This window comes from Mauremys mutica, chromosome 7 (genome assembly GCF_020497125.1).
Source record: "Mauremys mutica isolate MM-2020 ecotype Southern chromosome 7, ASM2049712v1, whole genome shotgun sequence".
In the NCBI taxonomy this organism is placed as follows: Eukaryota; Metazoa; Chordata; order Testudines; family Geoemydidae; genus Mauremys; species Mauremys mutica.
In genome coordinates, this window is record NC_059078.1 from 31,201,569 (window position 1) to 31,225,479 (window position 23,911).

The 23,911-nt window shown below is 47.4% G+C and overlaps 1 protein-coding gene across 1 annotated transcript in view; it reads left to right on the forward strand.

The window, feature by feature from the left end:
- Positions 1 to 1,717: 1,717 nt before the first annotated feature.
- The window catches only part of CHRM1 (cholinergic receptor muscarinic 1), a 48,475-nt gene continuing 26,281 nt past the window's right edge, over positions 1,718 to 23,911 (forward strand). The window contains exon 1 of the mRNA XM_045025124.1: positions 1,718 to 2,289. The gene's annotated coding sequence lies outside the window, so the exon portion shown is untranslated. The remainder of the gene's footprint in view (positions 2,290 to 23,911) is intronic.

Genomic DNA, 23,911 nt, shown 5'->3' on the forward strand with positions numbered 1-23,911 from the left:
GCCGGCCCCTGCCAGCCTAGGTCCCGGCCACTGGCCCTGCTCAGCTCGCTGCCAGTCTGGGGTTCCATCCACCAACCCCTGTAAATGTAAAATGTATTACTGGCACGCAAAGCCTTAAATTACAGTAAATAAATGAACACTTGGCACACCACTTCTCAAAGGCTGCCGACCCCTGGTCTAGTGGTTAGAGCAGATAGGGCTAGGAGTCAGGACTTCTGGATCTATTCCTGATTCTATCTCTGGCCTCTGCGTAGTCTAAGTGGGTAGAACAACGGGCATTTGCTCCACTCCTTGGGACAGTATCAGTGTATGATACTGAGCCTGGCCTGGCAAAATAACTCTGTCGTTCTGCATTGTATCAGACCTGGATCCATAGTTCTTGGTTTAATGCAAATAAAGAGAGAGGATGCATTTGGGACCCAAGTGCAATAAATTATAAAGAACTCAGGGGACAGTTCATCCACTCTGTTCTCTGGGCTGGATGAACATGTCTTATCCTATATCATTCTGTGAATAGAGGGTGACCTGTGCAGTGGAATGAAATGAGCTGAGATCATTCCATTTTAAGCACCAGGCAGTTCCATATTAAAACAACACTGAGAGGAAGGAGGATTCCTAACCTGGCCAAACTCAACTATCCCTGTTATTTCATGAAGCATTTTCATTGGAATATTATTTCAAATTTCAGTGCTTCAAATAAACATCCCAAAGGCCTTTCTGTTTGGACTGCAGAGTTATTCAGGGAGGCACTGTCACCTAATGGTTAGAGTAGGCAGAGCTGGGATTCAGGATTTCTGGTGTCTATTTCCAACTTTGGAAAGGGAGTAGGATCTCGCAGTTGGAACAGGGGGCTGAAAATCTGGATTTTGGGGTTCTACTCCAAGCTCCAGGAGGGAGAGTGTGGTCTTAGTGTTTATGGCAGGAAAGCCTAGGACTGGGAGTCAAGGCTCCTGGGTTCTGTTCCCTGCTCTGGGACAGAACGTGGTCTAATAATCGAGCAAGGGACTGCAACCAGGAATCAGATTCCTGGGTTCTACTGCCAGAGGCCAATGTGGTCTAGTAATGGCCTTCAAAATGGGAGCTGGAACTCTGGGGTTCTGTTCCCAGTTTGGTTAGTGTTTCACTTGCCGTCTCTAGGCCTCAAATTCTCCCCTTATAAAATTGAGCTTTGAAATCCTTATATAAAAGGGATTACTATAAAAATGCTACAAATTATTACACTAATGCTATTTTTTTAATCTCTAGAACAGACCCCTTGTAAGTATCTGAACCAGGTATTGAAAAAAATAAACACATAATTTACCTGGGCCACAACTAAAGTGCTGTGAGATCTGGTCTACAGATTATTTGTGTTACAGTAGCGCCTAGATCAGAGCCTCATGATGTGCGCATTATTAACCCTACAGTAGTGCCCAGAAGCCCTAACTGAGATCCGGGGGCTATTATGGTGAGTGTGCATTATTATTAGCATTACGGTAGCATCTATAGGCCTCAGTCAAGACTGGGGTCTCATTATGGTGTGTGCATTATTAGTAGTATTACTGTAGTGCCTAGAGAGCCCAGTCCAGATGAGGCCCTCATTATGGTGTGTGCATTATTAGTAGTACTATGGTAGTATCTAGAGGGCCATACACTAGAGCAGGGCTGCATTATGGTGTGTGAATTAGTAGTAGTACTATGGTAGTATCTAGAGGCCGCACACTAGACCACTGTACTGAGTGCTGTGCAGCCATTCCCTGCCCCAATCTGTTTACAGTCTGAATAGGGAAGACAAAAGGTGAACCAGAGGCAAATGACTTGCCCAAGGCCACACAGCCGATCAGTGTCAGTTAGCAGATGCAGGAACAGAACCCAGGTCCTCCTGATTTGTACTCTACCCTCCAGCCTACGCTGTTGCACAAATAAATAAGCACTCATCACGTGGGCCTTTCAGCCACAATCACTTGCAAAGATACTAGCGAGGCTAATGTAGTCTATGCTGTATGAATAATCACACTCATATTGGCAATTACATACATAAACCAACTGCCAACTCTAAACAGCCAGGCACATTCTAAGACAGTCAGCAACTCTGAGCATCATATCCAGCAGAGGGAGTGGTGGAGATGCCTTTATTAAGAGTTTGTGAATTTAACCCTCGCAAACTACGCCATAATCACCAAGCACTGGGAGAGATTTGCCAGTTCAAAGCAAGTGCTCAGGACAAGAGCCCAGAAACACAGAAGTAGATCTAAGCTCCCAGTTCTGGTGCTGCTCAGAAGAGTTGAATCGAGCTAGGACACAACCCACGTAAGTGAGCCTCTATTTCATTTAAATTGTTGGGAAGATGCTACATTTTCATTCCTCTTTTGACCTACTGAGTGCAGAAGGAAAGGGCTGTAAAAGGCAATCTTGCAAGTGAGTTGAAGCCACTGCAGAGAGATGGAGGACCAGGGTGTGCTGATGCTTGTGTGCGGGAGAAAATTTAGCTCATATGGGAGGTGTCGGAGGCAGAAAAGATGGGGCAATTTTATTTTTGTGGATAACTTTCCAGGGCAAGCAATATCTGGAGAAAAGCAGCCTGCCATGGGGTGGTTCAGCAGCTGATTCTTGCACTTTCAGTGCTGTGGTTACATTCTGACTTTAATGGCAGATCTTCTGATGGTGGAAATCAGCATCGCTCCATCAATTTTGATGGAGTTAAACCGATTTGTACCAGAGCTGAGGACCTAGCCCTTAATTTCTTCAGAGAAAGATGTGGTGAGTAGGAACGCAATCCATCAGGCAGTGGTTTGATCGGAAGGCAAAAATGTGCTTAAGACTGGATGAGAAACTGATGCAACATCTTGCATTTAAAGTCTAAGCCTCTTTCTAACACATAGCAGTAAATGAACAGGGAACGGCACGTGTGAGACAAAATGCAAATTACTAGCTCCTGGATTTGTACATGATAAGCATTAATTGTTATTGCTGTGCAGAGAAGCGTCATCTGAATGCACAGATAGGTGTTAGAGCTCCTGCGAGTTGAGTCAGAGCTAATGGTTAGAGGAGAGGGCTGAGAGTCAAGACTCCTGGATTTGATTCCCAACTGTGGGTGAGTAGTGGTCAGAGCAGGTGGTGGGGTGAGCTAGGAGTCAGGCCTCCTTAATTCTGTCCTAGGTTTGGAAGGGAGCATGGTCCAGGTGATGAGAATGAGGGATCAGGACTTCTGGTTCCAACTCTGGATGGTGTAAGGAAATATATTCTAGTGGTCACAGCAACAGACTGGGAGTCAGGACATCTGGGTTCTTTTCCCAGTTCTGGGAGGGGAGGGGCGTCTAGATTAGAACAGGGGCTCAGGACTCCTGTGTTCTCCTCCCAGTTACATATGTATTACATTAATGTACTGTAACAAGGCATTATAAAGCTTGTTAAACGTTTTACAGTCAAAGAAATATACCAAAATCTTTAGTCTGTTTCAAAGCTCTTCACTTAGGAGTAGATCTAGATGAATTCATTGCACATGGCTTACATTTTTCTTCCAATGTTTGCAGATGAAAAATACATAGAACCCAGTGCCAGAGCAGAGTTTAAAAAGCAAACTTTACAGCTAATTGTGAGAGTCTGTTTTCCCCATTTCTCTCAGGCAGTAACATTAACCACCTGTCATCAGATACACCCACACTCGTTTTTCTCTTTCCCTCTGCTTTTTTTTAAATATATGAGCGTGTAACTTGTGTTTCATACAATGTTGTTATTTATAATTACTGTAATGTATAGAGCCCTCAGCTGAGATTCCCCATTGCGTGAAATCCTGCAGGGACTCCAACCAAGATCAGCACTCTAATTGTGCCAGGTGCTGCACGGACCCCAACTGAAATCAGAGTCCCCAGTTGTGCTAGGCACTACACAGACCCCAAGTGATATCAGGGGCCCCCTGTGCCAGACACAGGAGATAACATACAGTAAGAGTCCATCTCTGCCCTAAAGATCTTATCATCTCATAAAGAAAGTCAAAGGATGGAAGGGGAAACTGAGGCAGGGAGAGCAGAAGGGGCTTGTCCAAGGTCACACAGCAGCTTAGCAACAGAGCTAGGATTAAAACCTGGCTCCTCTGATGCCCAGTCTAGTGCCCTATCCACTAGACTACACTGCCTCCATTTTCTTGGCTGGTCTGGCAAAATTTTGCTCAACACCTAGAATAACATTACTGAAGCCCTCAGAGTTAGTTGGGGTAAGGAAAAGCAAAATTTGGCTCTCGCTCCTTGACATTCTATCAGAAACAACTTCTGAAAAATAGAGCCGGTGCTTAGTTATTTAGCACAAGAAAAAAGCAACAGCAGACCAGCCACAAAGGAAGAGAGAGGTAAAATAATTGTAGCATCTAATGAATCTAAATCATACGAAAGAAAAAACAGCAGATGATTCTAATAGATCTTACAAGAGCTAATAAATTAACCCCAATGAGACACGGTGTGGGAGAACGAAGTACGTTAATGCTTTTTCAATGCTAAGCATATGTAAAGGCTTTATTCTAAAGTTCAATCAGGTCAAATCTACGATGCTCTGCGGTGAACATCTGCTATTATGGACATTATCTTCCCTTTGTCTGTCTTATCTCTTCAGAATTCACTCTTCAAGTATGACACCATCTTTTACTGTGCTTGTGCGGTGCTCAACACAATGGGCCTCCCCTCGCTCTTGGTGGGGTGGGTCTTTAATATAAATAATAATACATTATATTTAAAAAACAATACTGTCTACTCAAAGCCCTACTCCTAATACTTGTAGGTCAAGAAAGACTATAGAAAATAATTTGCCTGCAACAGACAAGCAGTTAAATCCCAAGAGACTGGGCTATATTAAAGTGCTATAAAGTTGTCCCCTTTGATGTATTAACCTGTTGCTTGCAAATCTTTTTCACTTATGGAAATGTTTGTTTTGAAAGCCCTAAAATTGCGAGCTCTTGCCGAATAATCTTTTAAGGCACTTAGCCAGACAAATCCAGTGTTACAAATATTACTAATGGAAAACGGTCTGAAAACAGCTGTGTATAATCCAGTGCTGTGAAATAGCAGGATACGACGGCTGAGGCGGGCGGGGGGGGAGGGACAGGAGAGAAAGCTGCCACTTTTCATAACAGTTTATGAAAGGATCAAATTCGCAGCATCGGGAGGTGGGAAAAGAAAAAACAAAGGGAGGATTTGGGGCTTGAGGGCACCTATCTAAGAGCACAATAGATAGACAGAGGATGGCTAGGGGGACGGATAGACAGATAAGGGGGGCCTATGGGGACAGAAAGACGGATAGAGGGATGTGTATGGAGACAGACAAAGATAAATGAGTGTGTATGTGGACGGAGAGACAGATGGGCATGTATGGGGATGGACAGACAGAGAGATGTAGCAGTGAGACTCTCTTTCCTATTACTGACCTTAGAATCCTCCATTCGTTTCTATTGGCTTTCATTGTCCCCAGCACGTACTAATACAGGGCTAAATCATCCCCTGCTCAGGGGCTAGGACAATTTGCCCACTGGGCAGAGGGGATAAAATGGGGTTTTCTCCCCACCCTGCAAAACTGGGATGCTCAGAGAAGCCAAAGGCCACAGCAACCCCCAGGCTAGGTTTGCTGTGTGAGGGTGGGACCAGCAAAATTTAAACTGGGCCCCAATTAGGCACACCACTTGTTTAACCTTCTCTCTATTGAGCAAAGCAGTGAAATCCCAGAGAGTTCAATGGGATGTAAGCCTGAACAAGGCTGGGATTACTCATGTGTTTTGGGGTAAGCAGGTGACAAGCAATTTTTGAACTGGGGTGCAGGTGCTGAAGGCAAATGCCAAATGTCTGAGGGTCTCACACCACGAACACCAGACTAAATAGCTCTCCCCTTCATTTTCTCACCCTCAGAGCCACCATCATTATCCCAGTCTCCACTGTACAAACAGCTGTAAGAAACCACCATTCCGAGCAAGCAACCTAACTGGTCAGAGGAGAAGTGATTAACGCAGTACATCAATAGCAGAGGCAGGATTAGAACCCAGTTCTCTCAAGTGTCCACCCTGTCTTAACTCAGCAGCTTCCTAGACAAGGCACAACTGCATAATATCTGAGTGCCTTATAATCTTCAGTGTATTTAGACTCACAGCACTTCTGTGAAGTAATATTAGCCCCATTTGATATATGGGGAAACTGAGGCACAGAAAGGCTAAGGCCCAGATGCTCAAAGGCATTTAGGCACCTAACTCAAAAATTTAAATCTACCATTTGTGATATTCTGGGCCTAGTAACTTGTCCAGAATCATTACTATCAGAGTAAGGAATCAAACCCACATCTCTGGCAACCAACACTAACCCCTGGGCCATCCTTGCTCTGATCCCTTTGCACCCTTAGTGAGCTCACAACCCAGGTAGACATGTTTAGTTTTCTGAACCTTTTCTGTAAGTCAGTCCCTCCAATGATTTAACACCACCACCTAGCTCTTTTCATCTTCAGGCCTTAAAGCACTTTCCAAAGGAAGACAGTAGCATTTTCTCCATTTTACAGATGGGGAAACTGAGGCAAAGGGAGGGAAGTGACTTGCCCAAAGTCAGACCAGTGATAGAGCCAGGAACTGAATCCAGGTCCCCTAAGACCTACTGTAGTGATGTATGCACAAGGCCACACTGCTCTGTTTCAACATTTGTCTATTGCTTTTTCTCTCAGTTCCATCCAGCGTATGTCCATCTGTTTGCTACTAACAGGACTGGAACTCAATCTTAATGTAAGCAGCAGGTGGCCAACATCACTTACATCTCAGTAAAACCTGGACTAACTTCATTGAGTTGAATTGAACCTCTCTCTAGATTTACAGCAGTGTAAATAAGATCAGAATCTGACCAAAAGACTCCAGCCAGTTGTGTATAATATTTGGGGGGGGGGGGGGAGTAGGAAGAAGAGGGGAAATCATTAAAAAAAAAAAAGAGGCAGCTCATTTCCCCATGGAGGGAGAATGGTCTTGTGACTAAGGCACTAGACTATGTCTCAACAGACACCTTCAATTCCTGGTTCTGCCAGAGACTCTGTGTGACACTAGGCAAGTCACTTGATCGCTCTCTGCCTTAGTTTCCCTGCTTGTAAAGTGGTAGTGGACGGAGTGAGGCATTGTGGTCTAGGGTACAGAGCACTGAACTGGGACTGAGAAAACCTGGGTTCTATTCCTTGTTCTGCCATTGGCCTGCTAGGTGACCTTAGGCCTACTCAGTTTCCCCATCTGTAAAATGGGGATGATGCCAGTAGTGTCCTCCTGTGTAAAGTGCTTTAGAGATCCACAGATGATAAGAAGGGGGTATTATTAGGTAATGAAAGTTCCTCTACTGAGATTATAAACCCTTTGTGGTGTGAAACCCCCAGGGCCCATATATCTGGGCAGTGCCCAGCACCATGGCCCACAAGGCCATGATCTCAGAGCCCTGTCATGGTATTAACAACAATATCCTGACTGTCATCTCTACAGCCAAGGTCCTCCAAGCAATTTAGGTGCCTTTGAAATCAATGAGTTAGACACCTAAATACCTTTGAGGTTTGGGACCATGGTGCCTCAGTGTCAGTGCACAAGGGGGGCAGAAATCACTGGCTATCAGCAGCAGGTGATACTAAAGAGGCTGATTTTAAAGAACCACAGCAAATCCTGTGGAAAAAAGTGTTGACCTTCTCAGCAAGTAAAGGCTTGGCTAATCAGTCAGATTAAGTCTCAGCCATGGAACTGTCAGGACTCCTTTGTATTAGGCAAACATGTCAAGAACAGGGGGCCCTGTCCCCTTTTGGGCACTTTAAACCCCTCAAAGCTGGCTGTGATGTCCAGCCAAACTCGCTGTGACTAACTGGGATATGAAGCCCAGTGCACTGGATGCAAGCAAGACCTGAGCAGCGCTGTGGGGGACATAATCGGCTTGTGCAAAGAGGCTCCTCTTCGTTTGGGAGGCAGTGTGAGTCAGGCACTAGCTACGCAATCAGAGACCTGGCTCTGCTACTGATCTTGGGCAAATTACCTGGGTGTAGGTTTTCCAAAACAAGGGCCCAGATTTTCAACTCCTATTGTGTGACTTGCAGATGGGTTTTCCCAAGAGCTAAGCAACCAAACCGGATGCCTAAAGGAATCCAGTTCTGGCCTTTGTCTCATTGTGCCTCGGTTTACCTCCCTGCAAAATTTGGGCCAGTGATGCTGACCCACATTCCCTGAGATAAGGGGGCCAGATACTCAGCTGGTGTAAATCAGCACTGTTGAAGCCAGGAGATCTACACTGCTTTACAGCAGCTGTGAGTTTCCAATAAGTGTCACTATTGGGAACAGCCTACAGCTTTGTCTGCACACTAATGCTGTACCACTTTCACTACACCTGTATAGCTAACTCTGTATAAAACCGCCCAGTAAGGACACAGTTATAGCAAGATAAATATACATCTACAGTAGGCGTGTGTGTGGACAACACACTAGACTTGAACTCAGGAGACCTGGATTCAGTTCCTGCCTATGTCACTGGCCTGCTAGGTGAACTTAGTTAGGCAAGTCATATGCCACGCTCTGTGCCTCAGTTTCCCCATCTGTAAAAAGGAGATAATGATGCTGCCCTGCTTTGAGAAGTAGGCACCTTTATACCTGTATCATTGTACCCACGGCGGAGGTCTGCTCGGTGCGGCACCACAGATAGCAGTCAATGAGTGTGCTGCAGCCAGAGCTAACAGACCTGGGTCTGTCAGCTTAGGCAGTGGATGCTCATGCTTTTAAGAACCAGAGTGTGGAGCTTCGATTCCCTCTGACAGTGACCCACCCAGAAGCGCAGTGTTATAGGTACAATCATTATATGGGTAAGAACTCACACCCCTACCAGATTTAGTTATATCAGTACAGAGCTTGTGTGTTGACAGGGCCTAGGGGAATTCTTGGCCTCGTGACTGTTGGATATCAAAGAGTTAAACATAAAAACAGTGCCAGGTTGTGTTTTTCTAAAGGAACAACAACCTTAAATCTTGACCTAAAAATACACCCATAATGGCCTCTCATGGGGGCATGAATATGCCAAAGTTGGGATATTTAATAACTAACAGCCCAGAGTAGCCAAGGGAGCTAGAGCTAGAATTTAGCACACTGGGCGGTTGCTAAATTTGGACCTTCTGGCTGCAGCTTTCTGCTCACGTTGCAATTGCATCACTGAGATCAGCAGAAATGAGAGGTTGAGGGCAGCAGGCACCTTGCAAGATAGGAGCCAAAGCGAACTACCCTCCACTTAAATACAGATGATGTCAGCATATAGGTGCGCAAGCTATTGTGGCTGGATAAAACTCCAGCATAGGGCAAGATTCAGATCTCAGCTACTCCAGGCTAAATCTGGAGTAACTCCATTGAATTCAGTACATTCACTCCACATTTACACTAACGTTAGATCAGAATCTGCCCACAACTCCACTGAATTCAGTGCCAATCATTCCAGATTTACACAGACATGAGACTAGAATCTGGCCTTAACTCCGCTGAACACAGTGCAGTCACTCCAGATTTACACCAATATGAGAATAAAATTTGCTCATGTGTAAACGAGTCATCATTTGACTTAGAAACATTAGCAATGGCAATCGTATTTAGTGAGGTACTTGTAAAAACTGCAATCCAATTGCAAAAGCATTACACTGGATTACATTATAACAGGCCCCATTTCCCAGGGAGATTAAGTGAATTACCCACCATCACACAGCCAGTCTGGGGAACAGGCAGGAATTGAACAGAGAACTCGCAGGGGCCTGCAGTAGGGCGTTAACCATTGCACCATCCTCCCTCATAGACAAGGCCGGTGCAAGGATGTTTCGTGCCCTAGGCGAAACTTCCACCTTGTGCGCCCCACCTGCAGCAGCTCCCCCCTCCGCCCTGAGGCACCCCCCTTGCGGCAGCTCCCCACTCCCCACCCTCCGCCCTGAGGCACCCCCCCCCCCGCCCCAGCTCACCCCTGCTACGAGCACGAGCACCCCGAGCACGCCGTGGCTGCTTCACTTCTCCCTAAAGGTCGCCTAAATGGTTGCACTGGCCCGGCTCATAGATACAGCTTGCATTAGGATGAGAGTGGGCATTGGGGAGGGGGAGAAATCACATCATACTTAGGAAAGATCAGAAATGTTGCATACCCAGTTTGTACTGCTGCAAAAGTTCACTTTAATGGTGAATCAGGCCTCGTGTTCTAGTAATGCTCTAGAGACAGTCCCCCCACCCTGTCCCTATTTCAGATTCCTCTGTTTATTAGACTGTTTATATATTATAGCCTTCCCTGACATTCAGTTTGTGCTGCTGGCTCCGGGTCAGGCCCTGATAAGAAGCAGGTGCCATGGATTGCCCATTCAGCTGACTGAGGAGGCACTGAAGCGTGACAAGCAACAGAAAGAGGGACCCAAGGCTAAGCTATCAAGCTAAGGTACTGGCTGTCATGTAGTCACTGAGCCACAACCTGAGTGCGAAATTGACTCTAGACCAGGGAATTACTGCACTCCACAAAGATGTGGGAGGCCCAAGTTCAAGTCCTTGCGCCGTTGACTATTTAACACAAAGTGGAACAGCTTCACCAGGAGAGACTGAGACTCAGCCCAGTGATCAGGGCACCCACCTGGGAGCTGTGGGTTCAAGTTCTTGCTCCACATCAGGCAGAGCTGGGTTTAGAACCCCCGTCTCCCACATCCTAGCTGAGTGCTCTAAACCCTGCTGTCTCTTTTGTGTGAGAAAGGGCTTAGGCACCTCACTCCAGGAGAGCCTTCAAAGCTGTGAATCCCAAGCAGAGCTAGGCACCTCCCTCCAGCCCAGATTTAGGCACCTAAATCCCTTTAAGGGGTGGAGCTTTGGGCCTAAAAGTTTAAGCGCTGCAACACAGCCCAAGTCCCCATTGTGATTGTGAATCTTATCCCAAGTGACCTGCGTAAGATCACAGGGAAAGCTGTGTGTGGCGAATCAGGGATGTGAATGCAGCTCTTCCACGTCCTCAGCTAGCACCCTATCCACTGGACCGGACCATAATCTCAAGGCACTCTCAAATCTCATGGGGGGGTGGTATTAGATGGTATTAGTCAGAGTAACTCCATTGATTTCAGTGGATCTGGTCTAATGAATTTCCAGTGTACGGCTGGGTAATGCAGTCCAAGAGAACATGTGCATGGATCATTTTAATGCTGTCTGGAAGCAAATCTTTTCTTAGAGATTAAGCTGCAATTTGGAAGACTGATAAATCACACACACACTCCAGTGAGCGACATATTCTGGTCATGAATCATTCGCTGGTGGATCAGCTCTGTGGAAAAGCAGCATGTTTTTCTTCTGAGTCTAATCCTTCCAGCATGAAGGAGGCTCATAATATCTCTATTATGCATTTAAATCTCCGGTCCCTTATTTGACTCTTGGCTTAAACAGCTTCATGTGACAATGAATTCTGCTGGCTAAATGCGGGTCTACACTACCGGTTAAGTCGATCTAACATGTCACTCAGGCGTATGAAAAAGGACACCCACACCCCAGCGACACAAGTTTCCTGCGGTTCACACCAGTGCTATGTTAGCGGGAGATGCTTTCCTGCCAACATAGCTTCTCACCGAGGTGGAGTCATTATGCTGATGGGAGAGCACTCTCCTGTCGGCATAGGGGGTCTTCACCAGACATGCTACGGCGGCACAGCTGCACTGATGTAGCACTGTAGTGTAGACTTGCCCTAAGTACAGGGGCGGCTCCAGGCCCGAGCACGCCAAGTGCATGCTTGGGACGGCATGCCGCGGGAGGCACTCTGCCGGTCGCCGAGAGGGCGGCAGGCGGCTCCGGTGGACCTCCCGCAGGCATCCCTGCGGCGGGTCCGCTGGTCCCGCGGCTTCAGTGGAGCATCTGCAGGCACGTCTGCGGGAGGTCCACCGGAGCCGCGGGACCGGCGACCGGCAGAGCGCCCCCCGCGGCATGCCGCCGTGCTTGGGGCGGCAAAATGGCTAGAGCCGCCCCTGCCTAAGTATGCATTATGCAGAACAAGTAACATTAAAAAGAATGTGGATGAGATATGTGGAGAGCGTCATTAATGGGAACTGAATATCCAAATCTGCTTGGTGGCTTTGAAAACCTCACCTAATGAGTTTAAATGTTTCCAAGGCATCTAACTCAATGACTGTTTCCAGAGCCTATAATTAATAAGAGCTTCTATAAATACAGCTTGGCAAATAACAGATTTTTTTTGGTTCAAGAGCAATTCTGAAAAAAAAAATTGAAAAAAAAAATGCGGAGACAACATGAAAAACGTTTTCAAAATTTTCAGAAAATCAAAAAGTTTTAAAAAAATAGTTTCAGTTCAAATGAAACATTTTGATTTCAAGCATTTTTTTAGCTTTTTTAAAAAAATAAAATGGAAGGAAATTTTTAAAAAACACATTTTTGAATCGAAACATTAAAATGTTTCAACTTTTTCAGAATTTTGTGTATGTTTTTTTCTGACAAACAATTTGGCAAAACTGACACAAATGGGTGGAATATTTCATTGGTGCTGAATCTGCATTTTTACATTGAAAATGTTTTGGGTGAAAAATGTTGCCCAGCTCTACTTCTGGAGCCATTTTCCCCCATCTGCAAAGTGAGGCTAACGCAGCGGAAGGATAATTTTGTGGTTACAGCATGAGATTGGGACTCTGGAGAGTTGGATTCAAATCCCACCTCTACCATTGTTTCCTTGCATGACCTTGGGCAAGGCACTCTAACCACTCTGTGCCTGTTTTCTCATATGTAAAGTGGGGATGATAATCCTGGCTTTGTCTGTCTATTACAGGGGTGAGCAAACTACAGCCCGCAGGCTGGATCTGGCCTGTCAGGGCTTTGGATCCGGGCCGCAGGATTGCCACCCCTGTGGCGTCACGAGCCCTGCACTGCTCCTGGAAGTAGCCAGCACCACGTCCCTGTGGCCCCTGGGGGCAGGGGCAGAGGGCTCCACGCGTTGCCCATGCCTGCGGGTACTCCCCATGCAGCTCCCATTGGCCGGGAACAGGGAACTGCGGCCAATGGTAGCTTCAGGGGAGGTAGCCGCAGGCGAGGGCAGTGTGTGGAGCCCCTCCCCTCCCCCAGGGGCTGCAGAGACATAGTGCCAGCCACTTCCAAGAGTGGCACGGGGCCAGGGCAGGCAGGGAGCCTGCCTTAGCCCCACTGAGCACTGCTGCCACCCCGGAGCCCACAATGCAGTCTGGCAGAGGGCTAGCATTGCTAGGCTGAGGTCTGTGTCACCCCAGAGCCGCTGAAGGTAACTGGGGCCAGAGCCTGCACCCCAAACTCCTCCTTCACCCTGCACCCCAACCCCCTGCCTCACCCCTCCTGCACCTCAATCTCCTGCCCTGAGCCTCTCACTGTGTGCACGTAGAGGACTTTGCACCATACAGCTCCGATCTCAGGGACACTATTGACTTCGGTTGACTCCTTTTTCCACCACAACCAAGACTAGAAACTCATTTCTTTTTAAATGAAAGCTGAGATTCTCATGTAATCATGTGACTCCAGGTGCAGAGGATTTAATAAAAACACCAAATATCACAAGAATCACCCACACTGTCTATCTAAGATGGACTCTGTCACTGTAGCCTCTGGCACCTCATAACCTTTTTAATGCATTTATTCTCACTGCACTCCCACGATGCAGAGAAGTGCTATTATTCCCATTGTACAGATGGGAAAGCTAGGGCAGAGAGAGAATAAGTGACTTGGCCAAGGCTAACAGGGGACTGAACTCAGGGTCCCTTCCCGACCTATATCTCTCTGCCACACAGCAACTCAGCATCAGGACTAGAACCCAGGTGAGCCAACTCCCAAGTCCAATATCCTGAACTACCAAGTCACATTGCTCCACTGCCACTGAGCACAGAAATAGGCTTCTATTTTTATTCCTCTGTATCTATGGATCTCCAGCCTGTGTTACATGGTCCCTTCTGGCCCTAAAATCTAGGAATCTATTAACTACCCTGATTCTTGCGGACGCATTAGTCCTCCCAGGCGAGAAACCCAAAAATAGAAAGATCTTCTCTTTGCTGCAGAATGTGCCATGGGGAGAGGCGAGGCAGAGCAAAGGCAGGAGAAGAACGTGTCACTGGGAGATTTTATTCCATAAACACTCCTTGATAAAGAACATGCTCTGACGGATTCCTGGGAGCGATCTGTGCTTCCAACAACAGGCTGCACATTACCTTCAGTGCCACGCACAGCCCAGGCTGGTGTGCTGAGCACCCAAATCAAAGCAGATCTCGGAAGAACAGTTTGAGACATCCCAAGGCGCCAGAGCACAGATTTCACAAAGTGCTTGCAGACTCTGGGCTTGTCTTCAACACAAGCTACAGCTTGAGGGTCTCCATTAACTCCACACCATCCACACACAAAACCCCATCACCATGTGTGGTGGGGGTAATATGGGATGGCTGGGGCTGGGGGTAAAGCGCAGATTCAAGTGTGGATGCAGACTAGAGCTGCAGTGCAACAATACAAGGGGTCTGGTCCTCCAGTGCTTTCCTATGATCCCCTAAGAAGCCCCACCCCATGGCCTATCCTTGTTATCTACCTATTTCCTGATTAGAAGTCACCTACCCCTGCATACAACCTGTGCAGAGGTCTGTTGCTCCCACTGGCTTACTACTACCAGCTGCACTCATCCCATCTCTAAAACATTTTAGAATTTTCATCATTGTAGTGCCCTCTTTGTGTCATTAGTTGCCCTAGTGCAAAGCACTACCCGCTGTCTTCATCGGTGCAAATGAGCAGTCAAGGTGCCATGCAACAATGAAATGAGTGCCTTGTGGTGAACGCATTGGACTGGGAATCAGGAGATCCAGCACAGACCTTGGATAAGTCCCTTAATTTCTCTCTGCCTAAGTTCCAACTATGTGACCTCAGGCGAGTCACTTTTCTGTCCCCCGCACTTAGTGGGTTTCCGTGGCCCTGTGGATCCTCCCCTTAGGCTGGGGGGGGATCCGTTAGCATGGGGTGGGCTTCCGCCCACCCCCTCTCCCGGATAACCCAATAGTACAGAGCCTCATTTTATAGGTATGGAAAGTGAAGCACAGAATTTAAGTGACTTGCCAAGGATCTTACAATGAGAGTGCACACTAGGAATGGAACCCAGGAGTCTTGACTTCTGCTCCCATGATCTAGCCACTGGCCTACATTGGCTTTTAATTCACCTATTGTTCTCAGTATCATAATCAAAATAGAAACTTTGTGCTGTTTTTCTGGGGAATGATCCAGTACTCTGACCTGAACATAGGAGGTTCTGCCTTTGGCCAACTTCTTTATTCTGGGGGTAAGAAAAAGTCACTTTTCTGTGCCTCTGTTTCCCCTCCACCACTTGTATGATTGTCAGCTCACTGGGGTGGGGACTGCCCTGGTCTCAACTCAGTGCTGTGTAGACACATAGAACAGAGCAGCCTTGGAAGAGCTTTAAATAGAAACATCACAGGGGACAGAAAGGGAAGTGACTTGGCCACAGCCAGATGGGGGAACAGAACGCAGGCCCTCCTGATATAATGCAGTGCATTATCCATTAGATCAGACAACCTTCTTTAGCAAAGTCAGTGCTGCAGAAGGTTGTTTTAAATCTCCACTGTAACTGACACCCCCTTGCTTTGATCCCCCACTCAAAACATCTCTGGGTTTCATTACCGAGTCCTTCATCAGCAGGTGCAAGCTCTTTCCATTCGTCCCCAACAATAACCAGCCCCTCTAGCTCATCCATTAACTCCCCCGCACACAGGGGCTAAAGCATCTACACAGAGCTAATGCACAAAAGTTAAACAGAACTTTGATGTTATAACAACACAACCACAAAAAGGGGTGTGGCCAGCCCTCAAAGCCACACCAGGGGCTGTTTTGATCTCAGGAAATGAAACAGTCTGTGCCTCAAGAAAGGAGAGGCCCTTGCAACATCTGAAAAGTTCCAGGAATCAGGGGAGGGAAAATCTGAACTGATTTGTAAAAGTGTGGTCCAATTTCTGATTGCTCTTGCATTGGAACGTTTACATGGACAACACTGTGCAGCAGGAGGCAAACCAAGAGAATTTATCTTCAGCACATCTGATCGTATCAGAGAATTTGCATCATCAGTTTAGCACATACTTGCAATGAATTGCACGTACAATGCAGATGCAAAACCATTATGAGCCTGAATCTCATCTACACTAGCATCCGTTTACAGAAGCATCAAGGGGCCTTACAATGGGTGCAAATTACATTTAAAATCCTTTTATGCTGCCAGAATGGTGTAAAGAGTGGAGTTGGATGAAAAATTTTGGCTAAAAAATTTTTTCAGAAAAAAAAATAGTAATTCAGGTTTAGCAACACTGAATCGTTTCATTAATTCATGTCGGTTTCACCAAATTTTTTAGCTGGAAGAAATGAATGAAAAAAAATTCCAAATAAGTTGAAACAATTTTTTTATTCCGAATTACTTTTCATTTTGAAATTTCCTCAATTTTATTTTTTTAAAATTAAAAACTCAAACTCAAAACAAAACATTTCATTTTGTAGCCAGCGAAATGTTTCCTTTGAGACAAAATGAATTTTTTTTCAACTTTTCAATTTGCCAAAAATTGTGAAAAACACCAAATGATTTTTTTTTTTCAAAATTGCCAGCAAAGGAGAAAATCTGTTATTCACACGGCTCTAGAGAAGGGGCCTTGCCAAGAGAATCAGCCAAGGCGGTAGAGTTTCATGCCCCTTTCACACTAGTGTAAATTGGTGCACAAGGTGGAAGACTTTGGAGAATCAAGCACTGGGATTTTGACCCCCAGGGTATCAGCACTGGTGCATTAGTATAAAACTAATTTGCACTAGTGCAGTTTGCCAGTGCAAATCATGTGTATGCAAGGGATTCGAAGCAGTTCAACAGCAATAGGTCGAACTCTAGTGTAGACAGGAGCTGAGCAAATAATGGATTTTTTGATTTACTGGCAATTCAAAAAAATTAAAACAAAAATAGAAAATAATTGTTTTGGTTGAACCAAAAATGAAAATTTTTGAAAATTTTGGCAAATCAAAAAGAAAAAAATTAAATTTCAAGTCAAACAAAATATTTTGTTCAACCCAGAAGGAAATGTTTTATTTTGACTGTGAGCCTATTTTTACATTTACATTTTTAAAAATAAAATTAAATAAAAAATTGAAGTGTGTCAATTCAAAAACGACAAAATGATTTTTTCTGGGTTTTTTTGTTGTTTTTTTTTTTACTTACCGGCACAATTCAGTGACAGCGATACAAATTCGCACGATGTTTCTGAGTCACTGAATCTGCATTTTTTGCCATAAAAGTTTAGGTGAAGAAATCTCGCCCAGCCTAGTCTACCCTGGTGTTAGTGAGCTGTGTTAACAGCTTCATTTAAAGAGCTGCACCAAAGGAGCCTTTTGCAGCATACAACCATGTGTTTTACTGATCCCAGGGGCTATTCTGAGTATTTTGTTTACATACATACAGGCATCTCTCATTGACAGAACACTCACATAACAACTTGCAGCAGAGAGAGGATATCCTGTGTGGTTTGCATGATTCTCAAACAAAGTCCCCTACACAGAGAAAGCTGTATGACTTCCAGCTGTGTAGGGGGCAGCCCAATCCAGCCAGAGAACACAGGGATTTCAGATACGTGTTCATGATCATTCCAAATCATTCACTGCTCCCCAGCTGTCATGCCATGTGACAGCACAGCTCCACTCCAGGCTAGACACAGACCTCAGCCTAGCAATGCTAGCCCTCTGCCAGATTGCACAGTGGGTGGGTTGCTGGGATACAGCTCCACTCTTGGGTTGCACCAGTCACACCAATCTCATTCTGTAGAGGACTAGGGATGGACAGATGGGTGACTGAGAACACCTCCTGACTGCTCTACCCCCAGCCCATGTCTGTCTGGGGGAGCTCATGGGGGTCACAACTCCAGGGTTCTATTCTGGACTCACGGAGGTAGTGGTTAGTGCAGTGGAGGGAAACTGTAAATCAGGACTGCTGGATTCTAATCCCAGCAGTAGGAGGGGAGTGAGGTCTAGTGGGTTAGAGCAGGAGGAGCTGGCACTCCCGGGGGTTCTACCACCAGCTCGAGGAGAGGAGAGAATAGTCCAGTAGTCAGAGCAGCAAACTACAAGTCAGAATTTGTTTCTCCTCCTGGCTAGAGGGGGAAGGAAGAGGGGTGGGAGTCAAGACTCCTGGATTCTATCCCCAGCTCTTGCAAGGGAGTGTGGTCTGATACTTTGAGCACAGTCGTGGGAATCGGGAGTCTCTTCCCAGTTCTTTCATTGACTGGGTGGGTGAATTTGTGGGGCCAGGGATGTCCCTACCCCCTCTCTGTCTCAGTTTCCCTATTTCATGAAGTGCTTTGAGAGCTGGAGATGATGGAGTTCTCCCTCCATTCACACCCATGCGCTTCAGTGCACATTCTGGGTGCAAAGTATTATGACTCCACCCCAGACCTGGAGTAAGGAGTAAAGATTTATCCCAGAGAGTAAGATGCAGAGGTTACAGGCAAAAGCCCTGGCCCCAGATATGCTTAGCTTTCAGCACATGAGTAGTCCTCATTGGACTCACAGGCACGTGAGGAAGGATCGTGCAGAGGCTAAGACACAAGCCTAGGATATGGGAGGCCAGGTTCAATTGCCTGCTCTGCCACAGAGTCCATGTGCAACTTTGGGGAGGTCACATAATGAACAGGACTGAAATCAATGAAGCTCAAAGACCTTTGAGGATCTGGGCCTTACTTGCTCTGTGCCTCTGTTTCCTCACATGTGATATGGGGATAACAGCACTCCCCTGCTTCCAGGGGCTTTTGTGAGAATAAATATGTTAAAGGTGGTTCTGTGTTTGTCCAGCACCTAGTCTTAGGAGGTCCTGACCAGGGTTCCTAGACAGGAGCACAATACATTGTGAGCAGCTCAGATGCTAAAATTATAGGGTACGTAAGACAGATGGTTGCAGGATCAGGTCCTAAGATAAACTTTGAGGGCAGGATGTGGCCCAATCTCATTTGGTTCTGCCTGTCCCAGCTGCTAGGACAAATGCATGCAACCTTCCCCTGACCCTTTTAGCTGGTGATGCCTTTAATTGTGTGTGTGCTGCACAGAGCCCATTTCAGCCCCAATCAGCCTCACTGATGACAACCAGACTCCGGCACTTCCATTTATCAAAGCTAATATAAATATTTCCTTCCGAAGAACAGAACCCTAATAAGTGAACTCTCGTGGCCAGTGCAAAGACATAGGAGATAGCATTAGGTGCTGAGAAGTTCAAAATGCACAGGCTCTGCCATGGACCTGTGGCCCCAATCCCCAGTTGAAATAAGGCCCCTTTATGCCACTCTGGTAGCTTCAAACCCACCCAAGCAAGGAGTCTCCCTGGGGTTAGGGTCCTGGGGCTCCTAGCCCACAGCTTAGGGGGACAGATCAGGGGCATAGCCAGCAAGCTCTGCACGCTGGCTGTTTTCTGCTCCCCCAGGACTGTACTGCCTCACACTCTGGCTGAAATTTTCGGACGAGCGCAGCACCCACAATCACCGACAGGTTTTCCAAAGAGCTTAGCCATTTACCCACCTCAGTAAGTTTGAGCTGTGAGCTATTCTGAAAAACAGGGCATAGGAAGTGTCGCTGCTGGGAGCTGAGCCGTTTGGAAATCCAGCCCTGAGCTGTTTGGAAAACGCCAGCATACGTGTCTGTGCAGCACCTACCGCAACGAGGGCCCCGATCTCAGTCCGGATCTGTGCAGCATCTGCGCAATGGGGGGCCTCTAATGATAATTAGGTTTCTGGGTGCCCAACGTGAGAGTCCTTTTGCCTGATTAGCAGAGGTGCTGAGCAGTCAATGGGAACCAGGGGGGTGCATACCACACACTGACCCATGAGTTACATCAGCACCTGTGAAAACTAAAGACCCTCAGCAATATGTCGAGATACAGATGCAGATATCGGAGGCATTTACATGTAGCCTTTCTGCCACGTGTTTCTGGAAGCAAAAGGGTCCGAGAAATTCCCGACTAGCTATAATGTCATGTGGGCTACATACAGCAGGGTGCAGTACCGCCTGACCCCACTGGGGGAGCTGCTCTTAGGGTTGTCGTACACCTGGCTGGCACCAGTGGGCTGGTCCTGCAGAACATGGGTGGCAGTTGCAGGGAGCAGAGGGGAGAGGCATAGAGCAAGAGGTGCAGGCTACAATGGGACCATTGCAATTCAGATTGCATGCTCCCTCCAGTCCCCCCACCCCCTTCCCAACAGTTTGGGTACCAACCACTGCTGGCTTGGGTTACGCGGAGAGTCAGACTAGATCAGTGGTTTTCAAACTTTTTTTTCTGGCCACCCAGTTGAAGAAAATTGTTGATGCCCGCGACCCAACAGAGCTGGGGATGAGGGGTATGGAGTGCGGGAGGAGCTCAGGGCTGGGGCAGAGGGTTGGGGTGTGGGGGTGAGGGCTGTGCAGTGGGTCTGGGAATGAGGAGGTCAGGGTGTGGGAGGGGGCTCTGGGCTAGGGCAGGGAGTTGGGGTGCAGGAGGGGGTCAGGGCTATGGGCTGGGAGTGCAGGCTCTGGGGTGAGACCAGGGATGAGGGGTTTGGGGTGCAGGAAGGGGCTCTGGGTTTGGGGGGCTCAGTGCTGGGGCAGGGGATTGGGGGACGGGCTTACCTCAGGTGGCTTCTGGTCAGTGGCACAGCGGGGGTGCTAAGGCAGGCTTCCTGCCTGTCCTGGCACCACGGACTGTGCTGTGCCCCAGAAGCGGCCAGCAGCAGATCCATCTCCTAGGCGGAGGCGCGCAAGCAGCTCCGCGTGGCTCTCACCCGCAGGCACCGCCCCCCCCCCCGCCCACTCCCTTTGGCCGGGAACCAGTGCTCGGTGTGGGGACAGTGCGCAGAGCCCCGTGGCCCCCATGCCTAGGAGCCGGACCTGCTGCTGCCCGCTTCTGGGGCACAGCGCGGTGTCAGAACAGGTAGGGACTAACCTGCCTTAGCTGGGCAGCACCGCCAACAGGACTTTTAACATCCTGGTCAGTGGTGCTGACCAGAGCCACCGCAACCCAGTGCCTGACATTCCGTGACCCAGTACTGGGTCGCGAACCGCAATTTTAAAACCACCGGACTAGATGATGAGAGTGGTCCCTGCCAGTCTATGAAACTGGAAGACCTGGTCTGAAAACAGCCTGGGATTTGGGTTACCTGATTCAATTCCGGTACCAGAGTCAGTCGGTGGGTACAGAACAAAGGGAGTCAAATTCCATTGTGGGGACCTATCTCTGTAAAGTACTAATACGTCCTCCGTTATATTAATATCCAAGCACTTTGAAATCTGAACATACTTTGCTTCACAACACCCTTCTTTTTTACCAATGGGGAAACTGAGGCACAGAAAAATTAAGGCCCAGATCCTCAAAGGTTTTTAGGCACCTACCTCCCAGCAATAGAACCCTGGCCTCCAAAGTCCTGAGTTAGCAACCTAACTGTTGTTATGATAGAGGGACCAACAACTTACATGCAGCAATAAGGCTCCATACATTAGCAGCTGCAGTTGAACCCTAGACTTTAAAGACTGCCAATACAAACTGATATCATTTGAGCTACAGGAGTAGAGATAAGTAGGGCTGTAAATCTTCTGGCTTCTGGCCATAATGCAACTGGGGTTCAGGAGGAAACTGTCACTGGGGCACTGGCCAGTGTCGGAGGAGGGATATGATGCCAGATGGGCACACTGGTCTGATCTGGTTTGGCAATTCTGATGTCCCTATAGCAATAGCCCCAAACCCCACATCATCATTGCTGCGAGCTGCAGCTCTAAGAGTGGCTCCTGCAGCCCCTTTTTCTAATAAGGGCTCACATGCCACCAAGTTAGTGGGAGGGTTTGTTTGACGTGTGACGTGATATTTACACAAGGTTCCACAGACAGACAAGAAATACAGGGACAATAACATAAGCTGCCGGAAAACTTCTGCATTTTTACCTGCTTCCCTCCTGCCTGGGCAAAAATTGGATTAAAGACGAGAGAAGCAAAACCTCCCGGGGATGGAGCGCAGAAGGGCTGTAAAGTTACGCTAGTCTTGGGAGAAGGACAATGCAGGTTATTCTCCATATGGAACTCACTCAGGTACAGTAGCTGCTGCCCACTTTCCAGGCATGCGTTAGGCGCTGGTGAGGTTTTATTAATGCAGCACTTTGGAAAGAAGGGTGGGCTTATGGGTAAGGTGCTAGGCTAAACTGGGTCATTGGAATGCTTTATTCGCTTCCCAGCTCTGTCACCAACTCCCTCTGTGACCTTGGAGACAGTGCTGCCCACTGGACAGAGCAGTGGGCCATCTCCATGTTACCTTGAAACCTACGTTCATCCGGACACGCTCACTGTATAGTTCTGAAGCTGCTGCAAGTGGGGATTCTATTCCCAGCTCAGCCATGGCCTGCTGGTGAGTTTGAGCAAATCACATCACCCCCCTGTGCCTCAGTTTCCCTATCTGTGAAATGTAAACTTGTGGCGTGCTTTGAGCTGTGTAGCTGAAAAGGGATGTACAAGAGCTGTGGGTTATCATCTCAGCTTCCCCACATGTACAGTCCTGCATTGTGCAAGTAGCTACTAATCTCCTCGGGACAGAGATGCCCTCCCAAACTGTGTGTATGAAGAAGGGGGTGTCTGTATTGGGAGGAAAACGTAGGCGTGCTGGGTTGTTTTCCTCTCCAGATATCCTCCCTGTGCTAAACACCATCAAATGCGGCTTGAAGCATTTAAAATGTGGTGTGATTTACAAAAGAATGAGTCATTTTCCCTCCAGATCCATTCACTGCTGAAGGACACAGCACATGCCCTGCAGAATTTGCAAGTGACTTTGTGTTTTCTAAAGAAATAAGTTGCATGGTCAAATGGCTCAGGCACTAATGTGAACGCAGCAGAGCTTGGTTCAATTCCCAGCTCTGCCACTGACCTGCTGTGTGGCCTTGGGCAAGTCCTTGTCCTTCTCTGTGCCTGTTTCCACTCCCATCCTTTGTCTATTTCAATTGCGAGTTCTTTGGGACAGACTGTCTGCCATTATGTATTTGTGCATCACCTGGCACAACAGGGTCCTGATGTTGGTTGAGGTCTGTGCCATGCCCAGCACAACAGGGCCCCAATTGTGGTCAGGGTCTGTGCAGCATATGGCAGAACAAGGTCTTCACCTTGATGGGGGTCTGTGCAGCACCCAGAACAGCAGGGTCCCAATCTCAGTCAGGGTCCACGCAGCACCCTCACAATAGGGGCCTCTAATGATGGCTAGGTTTCTGGGTGCCCAAAGTGAGACTCCTTTTGCCTGATCTGTAGAGGTGCTGAGCAGCTACAATTTACTGTGCAAGTCAATGGGAATTGCGAAGGCATCTAACACACACTGACCAGTGGGTTACATCAGCACCTGTGAAAACTAAGCCCTTCAAGATGTTACACAGGCAGATATTTGAGGCACTTAAATGCAGCCCTTCTGCCAGGTGTTCTTGGCAGCAAAAAGGTCCAAGTTCCATTTGTTAAGGGTTTCGTCTCAAGACTTCAACAGCACTGCCTCAAGCCCCTACCCAGAAACCAGGGAACGCTAAATCAACTCCTCTGAGTGCCCTTGATAGACAATACCTCCTAAGCAAGCACTGAGTGCAGGGGTTTAAAACAAAAATTATTTTACTAAGGGACAAAGAATAAATGTGGGAAAGCCAACAATTAATAAATCAACTATATCTATTAAGTAAGACTCCATTTTCCCCCACCCCCAGGTGTCTTAGAAATAGTCCGAACCTTCACAGTTGTGAATGGCTAATGAGACAATCCATTCTAGCTTTAGGCGCTTCCCTCCTCCCCACTTACGGTTTGTTGTCCAGAGTTTGTGGAGCCCAATTTCAGGCAGGTTCATCTCCAGCTGCCAAGTGAAGGGTTGCCAGAGTTATTCGGGGGGGCTCTACCAACTACCACAGCTGAGATGAT